This window comes from Crocuta crocuta, unplaced genomic scaffold (genome assembly GCF_008692635.1).
Source record: "Crocuta crocuta isolate KB4526 unplaced genomic scaffold, BGI_CrCroc_1.0 scaffold779, whole genome shotgun sequence".
NCBI lineage: Eukaryota > Metazoa > Chordata > Mammalia > Carnivora > Hyaenidae > Crocuta > Crocuta crocuta.
Genome location: NW_027531185.1, coordinates 440,770 through 454,876, shown reverse-complemented (window position 1 = coordinate 454,876; position 14,107 = coordinate 440,770).

Sequence of the window (14,107 nt, the reverse complement as noted above, 5' to 3'; positions counted from 1 at the left end):
ACCCTCTATAGTCTTTTCCTTTGAGTCTGAAGAACTCCCTTTAGTATTTCTTTTAGGGCAGGTGTGGCGATGAAATATCATTAGGTAAGGCTAGCCATGAAATATCTGCTTTTTAAATCTTTGAGTACCTTAATTTCTCGTTCATTTTTGAAGGATAGCTTCACTGGACAGAAAATTCTTGCTTGACAAACTTTTTCTTTGAGCACTTTGATCATGTCATCTTACTGTCTTTTGGCCTCTGATTTCTGATGAGAAGTTAGGTTCTCATCATCTCATTAATCTTATTCCTGATCACATGCATATGATTTTTCTATTCCTTCTTTCAAAAGAAAAAGCTTACTCTCCTTGTCTTTTATTTTATCAACTGATTATAACATGTCTATTGTGGATCTCACTGCATTTATCTTATTTGAAGTAAATTGAACTATTTCTATATGTAGATTGGTGCAGTTGGGTTTTTAAAATCAAATTTAGGACTTTTGGGACATTTTTTTCTCCAAGTATTCTTTCTACCCTTTTGTCTCTTTCTTCTTAAACTACCATTATGTATATGTTTGTACACTTGATACTGCCCTATGTGTCTCCAAGGCTCTGTTCATTTTGCTTCATTGTTTTTCCTTTTTACTCTTCAGACCAGAAAATCTCAGTCAAGTTAGTTTGCTGATTTACCATTTTAACCATTCTTGTGGTAGCAAGTATAAATTTATTACACATATTTTTAAATTAAAATTTGTTTTTATTGTAGTAAAATATAAACATCATAAAATTTACTTTTTTTTCACTCAAAAAATAAAGAATAGGGGCGCCTGGGTGGCTCAGTCGGTCAAGCGTCCAACTTCGACCCAGGTCATGATCCCAAGCTTGTGGGACTGAGCCCCACATCCGGCTCTGCGCTGACAGCTAGCTCAGAGCCTGGAGCCTGCCTCAGATTCTGTACCTCCCTCGCTCTCTGACCCTCCCCCCCCCTCAGAAATAAACAAAAACCATTTAAAAAAATTTTTTTAATAAGGAATAAAGGGGAGACAGAAAAATCAAAAGGAGAAACAGTGATGATTTTAACCATTTTAAGTATACATGTAACTGGCATTAATGATATTCACATTGCTGTGAACCACACCACTATCCATTTCCAAAATTGTTTTTATCTTCTGAAACTGAAACTCTACCCATTAAACAATAACTCTCCATTCCTTCCACTTTTCAGTTCTGCTGACAACCAACATTCTATTTTTTGTCTCTAGAATTTGATTACTCTATGTATCTCATATTAAATGGAATCATACAATGTTTATCCTTTTGTGTCTGGCTTATTTCATTTAGCATAATATCTTCAATGCTCATCTATGCTATAGCATGTGTCAGAATTTCCTTCCTTTTAAAAGCTGAATAGTATTCTATTGTTTGTACATTTTGTTTGTCCATTCATCCACTGATGGCATTTAGGTTGTTTCCCTTTGGGTTATTTTGAATAATGAAGCCATGAATATGAGTGTGCAAATATCTGTTTGAATCCCTGCTTTCAATTCTTTGGGGTATATACTCAGGGAAGTGGAATTGCTGGATCATATGGTAAATCAATTTTTTAAATTTTTTGTCATACTCCTTTTCAGCAGCAGCTGTACCATTTTATATTTCTACTAGCAGTGCACAAGAGCTCTTTTCATCCTGGTCAACACTTACTGTTTTGTTTTGGTTTCTTCCTCTCCTTTCTTTCTTTCTTTCTTGCTTGCTTTCATTCTTTCTTTCTCTCTCTCTCCTCTCTCTCTCTCTCTGTCTCTGTCTCTCTCTCTGTCTCTCTCTCTCTTTCATACTAGCTACCCTAATGGGCATGAAGTGGTGTCTCATTGTGGTTTTGATTTACATTTCTTTAATGATTAATGATGTTGAGCATCTTTTCATGTGTTTTTATTGATCATTTGTATATCTTCTTAGCAGAAATGTTGGTTCATGTCCTTTGCCCATTTTTTAATTGGGTTATTTGGGGGGGTTTTGTTGTTGAGTTGTAGGAGTTCTTCATATACTCTGGATCCCTTATCATATATGTGATTTGCAAATATGCTTTCCCATTCCACGGATGGCCTTTTTATTCTGTTGATAGTGTCCTTTAACGCACAGAAGTTTTTAATTTTGCAACCCAATTTATCTATTTTCCTTTTGTTGCCTGTTCCTTTGGTGTCAATCCAGGGCCTCGAAGATTTTCTTCCATGTTTTCTTCTAACAGCTTTAAAGTTTTAGCTCCTATATTCAGGTCTATCATCAATTTTGAGTTCATTTTTGTGTATGGTGTGAGGTAAGGGCCCACCTTCATACTTTGGCATGTGGATATCCAGTCTTTTCAACACTGTTTATTGAAAAGACTATCCTTTCCCTATTGAATGGTTTTCATATCCTTGTCAAAAATTATCTGTCCCTATACACAAAGGTTTACTTCAGGGCTTTCTATTCTATCCCATTGGTCTATATGTTTGTCCTTATGTCAGTATCCTTCTGTTCTCATTGCTGTAGTTTTGTAGTAAGTTATGAAATCAGAAAGTGTAAAGTACCCCAACTGTGTTCTTTCTGAAGAGTGTTCAGGCTCCCTTAAGATTGCATATGAATTTTAAAATTATTTTCCTATTCCTGCAAAAAAAATACTGTTGGGATTTTGATAAGGATTGTAGTAAATCTGTAGATCTCTTAGAATATTGTCATGTTAGTGATATTAAGTCTTTCAATCTATGAACATGGGATGTCTTTTCACTTTATGTGTCTTCTTTCATTTACTTCAGCAGTATTTTGTAGTTTTCAGTGTACAAGTCTTTTGACACTTTTGTTAAGCTTATTCCTAAGTATTTTCTCTTTTTTGAATGTATTGTAATTTGAATTGTTCTCTTAATTTTCTTTTTAATTATTCATTGTTAAAGTATGGACATATAATTGATCTTTTTGTATTGAGCTTATATCCTGAAGCTTTGCTGAATTTGTTTTTTAGTTCTAACAGTGTTTTGTGTAATCCTTAGGGTTTTCTACATGTAAGATCATGTCATTTAGAAACAGAGATAATTTAACTTTTTGCTTTCCAATTTAGATGCCCTTTAATTGTTTAGACATGGTTTCCTCCATTTAAAAAAAAAAATCATATATTTGGGGCACCTGGGTGGCTCAGCTGGTTAAGCATCTGACTGCCTCAGGTCATAATCTCACAGTTTGTGAGTTGAGTTCCAAGTCCAGCTCTGCGCTGACAGCTTGAGCTAGGATCTCGGAGCTCAGAGATTGCTTCAAATTCTGTGTCTCACTCTCTCTCTATCTCATCCAGCTCGCACTCTGTCTCTCAATCTCTCTCAAACACAAATAAACATTTTAAAAAATCATATATTTGACCAACCTACTCAGCAACCTTGTTATAATTGCTTATTTGTTTCAGGAGTTTTTGTTGATTCTTTAGGATTTTTTACATAGACAATCGGTCATCTATGAACAAAGATATTTTTATTTCTTTGTTTCCAATATATATACTTTTTTTGTCTTTTTGCATTAGCTAAGCCCACTAGTAAAATGTTGACTAGAAGTGATGAGAGCAGGCATCCTTGCCTTTTCCTGATGTTAGTGAGAAAGCACCTAGTTTCTCACCATCAATTATGATGCTAACTACGTTTTTTAGATGTTTTTTATCAAGAGAATTTTTATTGTGAATTAGTAATGTTCTTTTCCCCTATATACTGATATAATCATATATTTTTATTCCTTACCGTGTTGATGTGATGCATTACAATAGTTGATTTTTGATGAATATTATTTGTAATAGTTGATTTAAAGTGTATGGAAACCAACTTGACAATAAACTATTTAAGAAAAAAATTAAAAATAAAGTGTTTTTCTAGTAAATTCCATCTCTGTGCTTCCTCAGGGACAGTTTTTATTGATATTTTTCCTGTGTCTGGTCCATACTTTTTTTGTATGTCTCATATTTTTTTGTTGAAAACTAATCATTTAAAAGAATATAATATGACAACTCTAAAAATTAGTTTCTTCCCCTCCCCAGGATCTGTTTTTGTTACTGCTTGCTTTAGTTTTTCTTAACTAATTCTATAAAGTATATTCTCTGTTGCATGTGGCTATTGAAATATATGCTTGGTTAGCTTAGTGGTTAGCTAATAATTGGACAGAGATTTCCTTAAATGCCTTGAATCAATCAATAACCGTCCACCTTCTGATAAGACGGTGTGTGTGTGTGTGTGTGTGTGTGTGTGTGTGTTAAGGCACTGAGATTTTGGAATGGTTTGGCAGCCTAGGCTGACCTATCCTAACTTGTGCACCTTCTGAGTCTCTGAGCCATCCAGTGCAAATTCATCTGCCCTTGTCTTTGTTTAGTATCCTTGGATTTGTACTATAACACTTATGATAGGCNTGTTAAGGCACTACTTCAATACTCCATCAGTTTACAACTCTACCTTAGCCATCTCTTTCTACTTCTGCGAAGCCCCAATGTCAGATAGACGTGAAAGCATAGGGCTTTTTCAGGTTTATTTGGTGCACGAACACAACCCTGCATATGCAAGTAGCCTCCTAGATCCCTGGAATAGGATATGTCAGAGCATGTCAAAGCCTGCATGAACTTCTCATTCCCCAGATTTTCCTTTCAAGTTTTTTTTAAAATGTTTATTCATCTTTGAGAGAGAGAGACAGACAGACTCTGAACGGGGGAGGGGCAGAGAGAGAGGGAGACACAGAATCCAAAGCAGGCTCAAGGCTCTGAGCTGTTAGCACAGAGCCTGATGTGGGGTTCAAACTAATGAAGTATGAAAATCATGACCTGAGCTGAAGTCGGACGCTTAACCGACTGAGTCACCAGGTGCCCCTCAAGTTTTTTTAACCAGACAGTCTCTTAATTGCTCCAATTGGTACTGCTGCTGTGATAATAAACAATTGTTTTGGTTGCTTTAAACAAATGCTCAGGGCATAGGACTTTCTCTCTGAGTGAACTCTGAGCCAGGTCAAATAAAAGCTCTGTGAAAGATGCTTTTCCAAGGAGCAGCTAGACAGTTTCAGTGATGACAATTCTCTGGAAATTGGGCTTTCTGAGGATCTCCAAACCCGGTCTGTCCCCTCTGGTTGCTGCTAGACTGCTGGTTTTCAAGGCATCTGGAAAGAAATAGATGGAAATAGGGCAAGTCCAAACCTTACAAAACTTGCTGTTCTTGCCAACAATCAACAGGATGTTTGGGTTTTTTTTGTGTTTTTGTTTTTGGTTTTGTTTTTGAAATTATGCTCCTTAGATTGTAGCAAACTTTTGGTTAGCTTCTAGAGTCCTGGAAAAGTTGATTTTGACCATTTGCAACTAGAGTTCGTATTACTTTTAGGAAAGAGAAGTTTTTTGGAGGTCCTTACTCCATCATTCCAGATGACCTGCTCTGGTTGACTCTTGTAGGATAGACAGACATCTATGAACAAAGCAGGGGGAAAGCTCTAAACATAAGCATGTGCAAAAGATGGAGATGTGAAAGTTTGTGGCTTATTTCAAACTGACAAATGGACCTGAGTGACTGGACCGTATGAGAGGTGAGGAAGGTGTATATTATTCAAGATTCAGTTTTTGCAAATAACTAAAACCCAGCTCAATCAGGCTTCAGTGCTTTTTTTCTAAAGAAAAATGTTAATCAGTTTACAAAATAAATAAGTTTGTCAGTAGGTCGAGATTTAGACACAGCAGAATGTAAAGCTTCATTTAATCATTAAGACTCATTCTTTCTGCTCTCCTTCTCTCAGTTCCACTCTCTTATGTATTGGTGCAATCCTTTGGTCCATTCTCCATTTATGATTATAAGACGGCGGCCGACAGTTTCAAGACGGCAGCCGACAGTTTCAAGTTAACATCCTCAAAGCTCCAAATTCAATGTGAAGAGAAATGATCTCTTCCTAACAATTCTGTCAAAGGTCCCAGAACTAAGTCTCATTGTGCCCATCCCTAAACTAATTTTCGTGGCCAGGGGAGTTGGAGCCAGGCCTGAATCATGTGCCTTTCCTTTGAGACAAGTGTGGTGTCATTCCCTAACTGAACCACAGAGACCACGCATGGAAGAAAGGTAGTTCCTTAAAGAACATATAGATTATCTTAACAGAAGTTGAATAATAAGTACTAATAAGGCCAAACCGAATAAACATATCCCCTAGGAGGGATAGTAGAAAGTGAGACTAGGAAGTCTCTAGAGAGATCGTCTCATCTCAGGCATCATCCCACAGACCTGACAAACCACTCAACAAGCACTGGTTGAGGACCAGCTCTGTGCTGGGGTCTGTGTAGAGTACTGGGATACCAACCCTCAAGGAGGTTCCAGTCCAGTTTTAGATTGTCTCAACCGACAACTTCCTTGTTGACACTTAACCAAGAGATAATTTCATCTGGGGCACTTGGGTGGCTCAGTTGGCTAAGCATCCGACTTCACCTCAAGTCATGATCTCGCAGTCCATGGGTTCAAGGCTCGCATCAGGTTCTGTGCTGACAGCTCAGAGCCTGGAGCCTGCTTTGGATTCTGTGTATCCATCTCTCTCTTCACTTCCCCCCCTCGTGCTCTGTCTCTGTCTTTCAAAAATAAATAAACGTTAAAAAATTTTTGTTAATGAAATAACTTCATCCAAATCTTTAACTGCTCTGCCTAGAAAATTGGTACTCAGAGAGAGCTAGGAACCTTACCACTGTCACATAGCAAATCAATGGCAGAGCTGGGACAAGTGCAAGGTTGGCATCTTTGTGCTACATGCATGGACCATAGTCATTCTTTAAGTTGTCTTTCCCAACCACCTCTGGGAAGCCTTCTCAGTGTACCTCTACCCCTGTTAGTACCTCCAACAGAATGCTAACTACCCTTGGGTTCACCCTAAATAACCCTTTTTTGGGACTCAATGTTGAAAATTTCCCCGTTTGTTGTCTTGCCCTCTGTCCAGTCCCAATATATCTGCCTCTCATCTCTATACTATTGGGTATCCTCTTTCACCTTCTTTTGTTAACTACTAAGACATATTTACAAGTAGCCAGTTTTACATGGGGTCTCTTTGAGCAGCCCAGAGAGGCAGCAGTCAGATACAGGTAGTGTGAACTAAGGGGTGTTAGGCATCACTCTGGAGAACATGGAAACCCTTGTGATCCCAACCCTGAGGGGGGCTCTCTGATGGGGAAGGCTGTCACTCTTCCCACTCTGCCCTAACCAAGGAGGAGACATGTACAGAACAAGTCACAGAAATACCCTGTCAATACTCGAGTAAACTGACTCTGTCCTCCTCCTCAGAAGATAGTATTTCCAGGCCCATCAATCAGTGAGGTCATCTCTGCATGCACTGGGGCAGGGCAGGGAAGTTCTGGCCCTTTCTTGATCCTCTTCTCTGACACACAGCTCCATGACAACTTCCCCCTTTATGGAAGCTACTCCACTGGCTTCCTTGCCAGTTTCTTTTACTAAGACTCACTGTAGCCTTTCTATTCCACCATCACCTCTTGCCTGGATTATTGCAGTTGCTTCTTGATTGGTCTTGCTGCTTCTACTCAGGCTCTCTTCTCACCATCAGTCTATTCTCTGAACTGAAGCCAGAGGAATCCTGTTAAAGCATAAGCTGGACCATGTTCCTCCTCTGCTGAAAAGCCTTCCCACAAGATCCTCATTTCTCTCAGAATAAATTTTGAAATCCTTGTAATGGCCTACAAGACCATTCACAAACTAGCTCATATTAAATCTCTGATTTCATCTCTTACAACTCTCTCCCTCTCTCCCTCTTCTCTAGCATACTGACCTCCTAGCTGTTCTTCTAAGAGCTAGTCATACTTTTACCTCAGGACATTTGCATAGGCTGTTTATTCTTCCTGGAATATTCATCTCTCAGGTACTTGCATGGTGTGCTCCCATATCCACGTCAGATCTTTAATCAAATACTGCTTCCTTGGTGACATCTTCCCTATTTGTTAAAGCTTTCAGCCCCTGCCCTTCTCCAACATTCTTTATCCCTCTTTCCTGCTTTTATTTTTCTCCTTGGGGTTAACATCTGTGCATACAACATATTTTATTGATTGATTCTATTTATTGATTTCATTGAGATTTATGAAGCAACAACTTCTATTTTTCCAAATGCTTTATTCCCAGCACTTAGAACAATGCCTAGTGTATAGTAGATACTCAATAAGTATTTGGTGACTAAATACATAAATATATAGTCCCAAATAATCAGAATTTTTGATAGCTTTTTGGTCATGTAGAGTGAGTCAGGAAGTTATTTAGACCACTTCATCTCACTGCCCACTCTCATTTGACAGGTTGTGTGACTGAGACTCAGAGAAGGGAAGAGTTTCCCAAACTCACAAAGGGAGTTAGTTTAGTCAGAAAGTAGCAATTTAACCCATAGAATTAGGGAGGCTTCTGTGGGCTGTTTTCTTGGGACCTATCCTCTACTGAAAGAAAGCACTTTCCTTCCTACAGGGAAGCACAAAGCTGAGTTCCAACCCCACCTCCATCCTGTCCCTCACCATCCCCTGCCCCACCCGTCTACTTAGCCTTTCCATTCTATCTTGCTGGACTAGGGTTGGGGTGTGACCCCAAGGCAGTGTTGCTCCACCTTTGGGGGGGGTCTTTTGGGAATGCCTTGCCTTGTGACTTTCTTGGGGGTGGAGGATCAACTATGGTTGAAGAAGATTATAAGCAATTAAGGTTATGAGGAGAAGGTAGGGGTCGTGTGGGGTAGGAGGTAATAAGGTGGTGAAGAGTAGTATATTGAATGCCTACTTTATGCCAGGCATTTTATATTGGATGTCTCACATTCTGTCATTATCCTTAACACTTTGAATAAGTATTCTTTTTCCCCATTTTATAGATAAGGAAAATGAAGCTCAGAGAATAGAAGTAACTTGCCTAAGGTTACATAGTCAGTAGGCAACAGAGCAAAGCTTCAGATCCAGGTCTGGAGTCTTTCTTTTAAGTTCTGTCTCCAGCTAGCTCTCTGGGGACTCTAACTTTAGACTAAGTCTCAATCAGGGGTTCAGAAATGAAGGCACCTCTTTTATTGCTTTTATTTTATTTATAATAGTTTATTGTCAAATTGGTTTCCTTATAACACCTAGTGCTCATCCCCACAAGTGCCCTCCTCCATGCCCATCAACCCCTTCCCCTCTCCCCCACCCCCATCAGCCCTCAATTTGTTCTCAGCATTCAAGAGTCTCTCATGGCTTGCCTCTCTCCCTCTCCCCACTATTTTCCCCCTCCTTCTCCCCCATGGTCCTCCATTAAGTTGCTCCTAATCCTCCTCTACGTGCAAACGTATGGTATTTGTCCTTCTCTGCCTGACTTATTTCGCTCAGCATAACACCCTCAAGGTCCATCCATGTTGCTACACATGGCCAGATTGCATTCTTTCTCATTGCCATGTAGTATTCCATTGTATAGAGAGACCACATCTTCTTGATCCATTCGTCCGTTGATGGACACTTAGGCTCTTTCCATGTTTTGGCTATTGTTGAGAGTGCTGTTATGAACATTGGGGTACATGTGTCCTTATGCATCAGCACTCCTGTGTCCCTTGGATCAATTCCTAGCAGTGCTATTGCTGGGTCATAGGGGAGTTCTAGTGTTAATTTTTTGAGGAACCCCCACACTGTTTTCCACACTGGCTGCACCAGTTTACATTCCCACCAACAGTGTAGGAGGGAAGGCACCTCTTTTAGGTTCTTATGTACCCTGGAAGAATAGCAGGTCTAGAACAGGCCATGGCAAGCCCACAGCTGTGAGAAGAGTGTCAGAATACTACTGCATTACCTGGCCCTTTCTCTCTGTCCAAGCCTGTAGAGCTGGACTTATTTTCAGGGCTGGACATACATTTTCCCCATGGAGTGTGGATGGTCCACAGTTAAGCCAAAGGAAAGTCCCTCCCACATGTGGGAGGAGAGGGGAAAAGGGGAAGGGGAGTGGAAGCAGCCTTCCAGAAGGGATAACTTTTCTGAGTTTCAGCCTAATATCCTGGAGCTATTCCTAGGTAGATTGTGGTCAGTGGAATTATGCTTTTATCAGGCTGCTGGGAGTTTCAATAAAATCTTTATGGCCAGGAAAGTTCTCTTTATGGAAATGAGATTATTGAAGTGCCTGCTGGGGGGAGGGCTTCACCAGCCTGCCTTGCTCCCCACTGCCTCCCTCCACCCCGTCAGAACAGCTCCCCCACTCAGCTCCTTTCTTACCTTCCCCTTAGGCCCCAGCTCCCAGAAAAATATGAGCTCCTCATGCTGAAACATGAAGAGGTCCTTGGCAAAGAGAGTGGCACTGAGAGGGCACATCAAAGGTGTTGGTGATATTGCAAAATTAATGTTGCAAAATAATTCATTCATATTCCTCCACCATCACCTCCTTTGAGAGCCCTGGTTTTACCATTTCTGGGTCAATATTCTGTGCTTCTGGCTCAGTTTATTGACAAGTCCCAGAATCTGGTCCTGAGCACACAGCTGAGCATCCGACCCCACCTTATCCCCCATCATTCCTAACCCTGCCCATCTGTCTAGAGAGCTCTCCAGCCTGGCATCCTGTGGGGCTGGATTTGGGATCTAATTCCCAAGCAGTGTTGCTCCATATCTATGGGGACTTTCTTGGGAATGCCCTGCCTTGTGGCTCTTTTTTGGGAATGGGTCAGCAAGTATAGCTGAGACCCCTCACAGTCTACCCCATAAACTGCCTGCTTGGGGAGGGCCTACCTTTGCAGCTCTCTCAGAGGTTTTAATTTAGCAAAAGGAAAGTGGTTTGGACCAAATGGTCTCTTTCAGGGACAGGATTTTTAAAAAGCTGTCTGAAATTTGGTGCCTTTGCCTACCTAAATTCTTCCAGTATCTCCCAACATTTCCCAGCAATAACTTCTTCCATTAGATGCATAGGTCAAGAGTCAATATGTCCTCTCAGGAATGATTGAAAGATCTGGAGAAGAGAAGACTGAAAAGGCCAGAGAAATGTGCTCAGCCCTTTGAAGGACCATCATGAGGCAGAGGAAGTGGATGTGACCTGTATGGTCCAAGCAGTAAAGCTAAACCAGGCCTTTGCTAGTACTTTTAGTCTATTATTATACAGGATCATCCCAACAACAATTTGAGGTAAGGAATATTGTCTCCGTTTTATAGATGAGGAAACTAAGACCCAGGTCTATACAGTTATGAAGTAGTGAGGCTGCCTTTCAAAACCAGGTCATCCAACATCAAATCTAACATTATCCACATTCTGCTGTTCTGACCAGTGGACAAATTAGGCAGTGTTAGGTTCTTTGAAGAACACACAGCTCTTTGAAGCCATTGCAACCAGCATCCCCAATCCCACTCATGCACTGCACTGTGGAGGCTGAGCTGTGTACACCCTCAGGCTGTTCTCAGCAACTGCTTAGAAGCTACTCCCTATTTAACTCCACCTGTCCCCTACCCCTGACCGCCATCTAGACCTCTGGCCTGTACTCCATCTCCACAACTGTCCCTGGCATTCCCTTTCACCCAAGGGCAGAACTCATTCTCCCAAATGGACTTGACCCTATACTCTCCTTACTTTGGATGTCTCAACCTGAACCCAGTCCAGAGTTTGCCCTCTATTCCCATCCTGCCCAGCCCTTCCATTCTGATTTGACAATAAGGAAGAAATTTCTAATAGTCAGAGATGCCCAAGGATGGATGGGCAAGGCCAATTGCTTGGCCACAGGCATTAGGTGTGCAGGGGGGTTGTCTAAGCTGGGGATCCTTCCAGAAAATTCTGTTGACATAGATATTTATTTTCCTATATGAGCCCTTCTATTATTCATGGATTTTGCACTCAGTCTCTCATTTACCATTCTTTATCTCTCTCTCTCTCTCTCTCTCTCTCTCTCCATCAGTATCTGTCTTTTTATGCCTCTTTATTTTTCTCTTTCAAACTTCTTGTATCTTTCTTTGTATATTTACCTCTTCTTACTTCTCTCCACCTCTTGGTTTTGTTTCTGCTTTTCTGTTTCTGTCTTCTTTTCCTTGGTCGCAACCAGCGTCTTTATCTCTCTCTCCCTCTCTCTGTCTTTCTCATATTTCCCATATTTCTATGTTTCTCTCTCTGCCTCCCTTGCCACGACCCTTCCCTTCAGAGCCTCCCCTGACTTAGGACCTGCTCTACTTGGCACACCCTGCCTTCCTCAGCTCTCTACAAAGGAACCAACTATTTCATTTATTTTTCTCTGGTCTCAGGTTGTGATCTCTGTAGTAGCTGGTATTGGGGGGTTAGACTTGTGAAAGATCATCTGGAACCCTTAGAAGCTGGAGGAAACTCTGGGTCCTGGAACTTCTCTGCCCAAAACAGGAGGTGACAGCTTTGGCTTCCTTCAGGCCCCAACAGGAATTCCTTGTCTGCTCAGAACTTGAAGAATTCAGGAATGAGTCAATGATACTTAAGAGACCCCATCATTGAACCCAGCTCCTACATGTCTACCCTTTATCCATATCTAGATGTCACTCCTCCCTGCTTCAGTTCAGTTCAGTCACTCCTCCCTCACTTCAGTTATGGCCTTAGCCTCATTCGGAAGAGCTTGATCCTGCTACTGAAGGAGCAGAAAGAAGCTCAGTATTGTTGGAGTCTAGAATGTGGAATGGCTACATGGGAGGGAAGTGGGAATAGACGTCAAGAGGCTGCTGGGAAGATAGTGAAAGTTGTTAAGCAGGGGAAAGGAGATGATCTCTCTGCAATTTATGAGATCATTCTGACCACTGGGTGGATACTGGGTTATCGAAAAGCAAGAATGGAAGCAAGGAGACATCCTGAGAAGGCTGTTGATGTAGTCCAGGTGAGAGATAATGGAGGCTTTGACAAAGGTGTGAATATGAAGAGAAGTGAGTTTTTCTGGTCTATTTAGTATGTAGGAGTGGGGCATCTGGGTGGCTCAGTCAGTTGAGCATCCGACTTCAGCTCAGGCCATGATCTCACAGTTCATGGGTTCGAGCCCCACATCAGGCTCTGTGCTGACAGCTAGCTCTGAGCCTGGAGCCTGTTTAAGATTCTGTCTCTCCCTCTCTCTCTGGTCTTCCCCTGCTCACGCTGTCTCTCTCTCGCTCTCTCAGAAATAAATAAAACATTAAAAAAAATTTAGTATGTAGGAGCAATGAGGCTTGGTGGGTGATTAGTTGTAGGCATGGCAGAGAGGGGGATACGAAAGTAGATTCTGGCTGGTACAATTGGGTGTCTGGTGATGCCTGTTACTGGCACATAAATCATGAGAGAAGAAGTAGTTTGGAGACAAGCTCAGTTATAGATTAGCCATGTAGAATTTGAAGTGCTCATGCACCATCCAGATACAGTGGTCAGGTAGTGGCAGATTCTGAAGCTGCACTCCAAACTTAGATATGTGGGAGATACAGGCAAAGAGATAGTCACTGAGGCCATGGGAGTGGATAAGCTGGCCAAGAGCAAAAGCATGGCATTAGAAAAAAAATAAGGCTAGGGTTAGGATCTGGAGAAACTTTCAAGAATGAGTACAGCAGGATAATTTTTGTCAAGGAGACTGAGCAGGATTGGATCAGAGAAGCAGGAAGTACCTTTAGAGATTATAGGGGCAGAAAAAAAAAACAAGAAAAGAGAGTATTGCCAAAAAGAGAGGGTAATTAACTGTGTCAAATGTTGTGAAGTCAAATATAAGGAATGGAAAGTGTTCAGCAGATTTGGTGATTAGAAGGTCCTTGGCAACTTTTATAAGAGCATTTTTCATCAGTGATGAGCATAGTAGCTGGACTGCAGTAGTTGAAAAGGTAGGGACAGCCCAGTGTGTCTGCCCTAAATTCTGCTACATTCCATTCCCTTTAATTGTGTTTCTCTGTTTAGGAGTGAAGAGGAGCTAGCAAACTTCCATTGCTTTCCAGTATCCTCAGGTCTTGTTCTCCCTCCCTCCCCCCATTCCTCTACACACACACACGTGTGCACACACACACACACACACACACAAGACACATGCTTCCTAGCTTCTTTTTGCTTCAGCAGGCTAAATTCTAGGACTTTCCCCCTCCCTTCCCCACTTCAGACTCAGAACTAAATTGCTCACTGCCTCAATGGTGAAACCTTATCTGGTCTGGTAAAAACGTGTGTCTGGAGAAACTGAGCTCCACGTTTCAGCCAAGAGGATG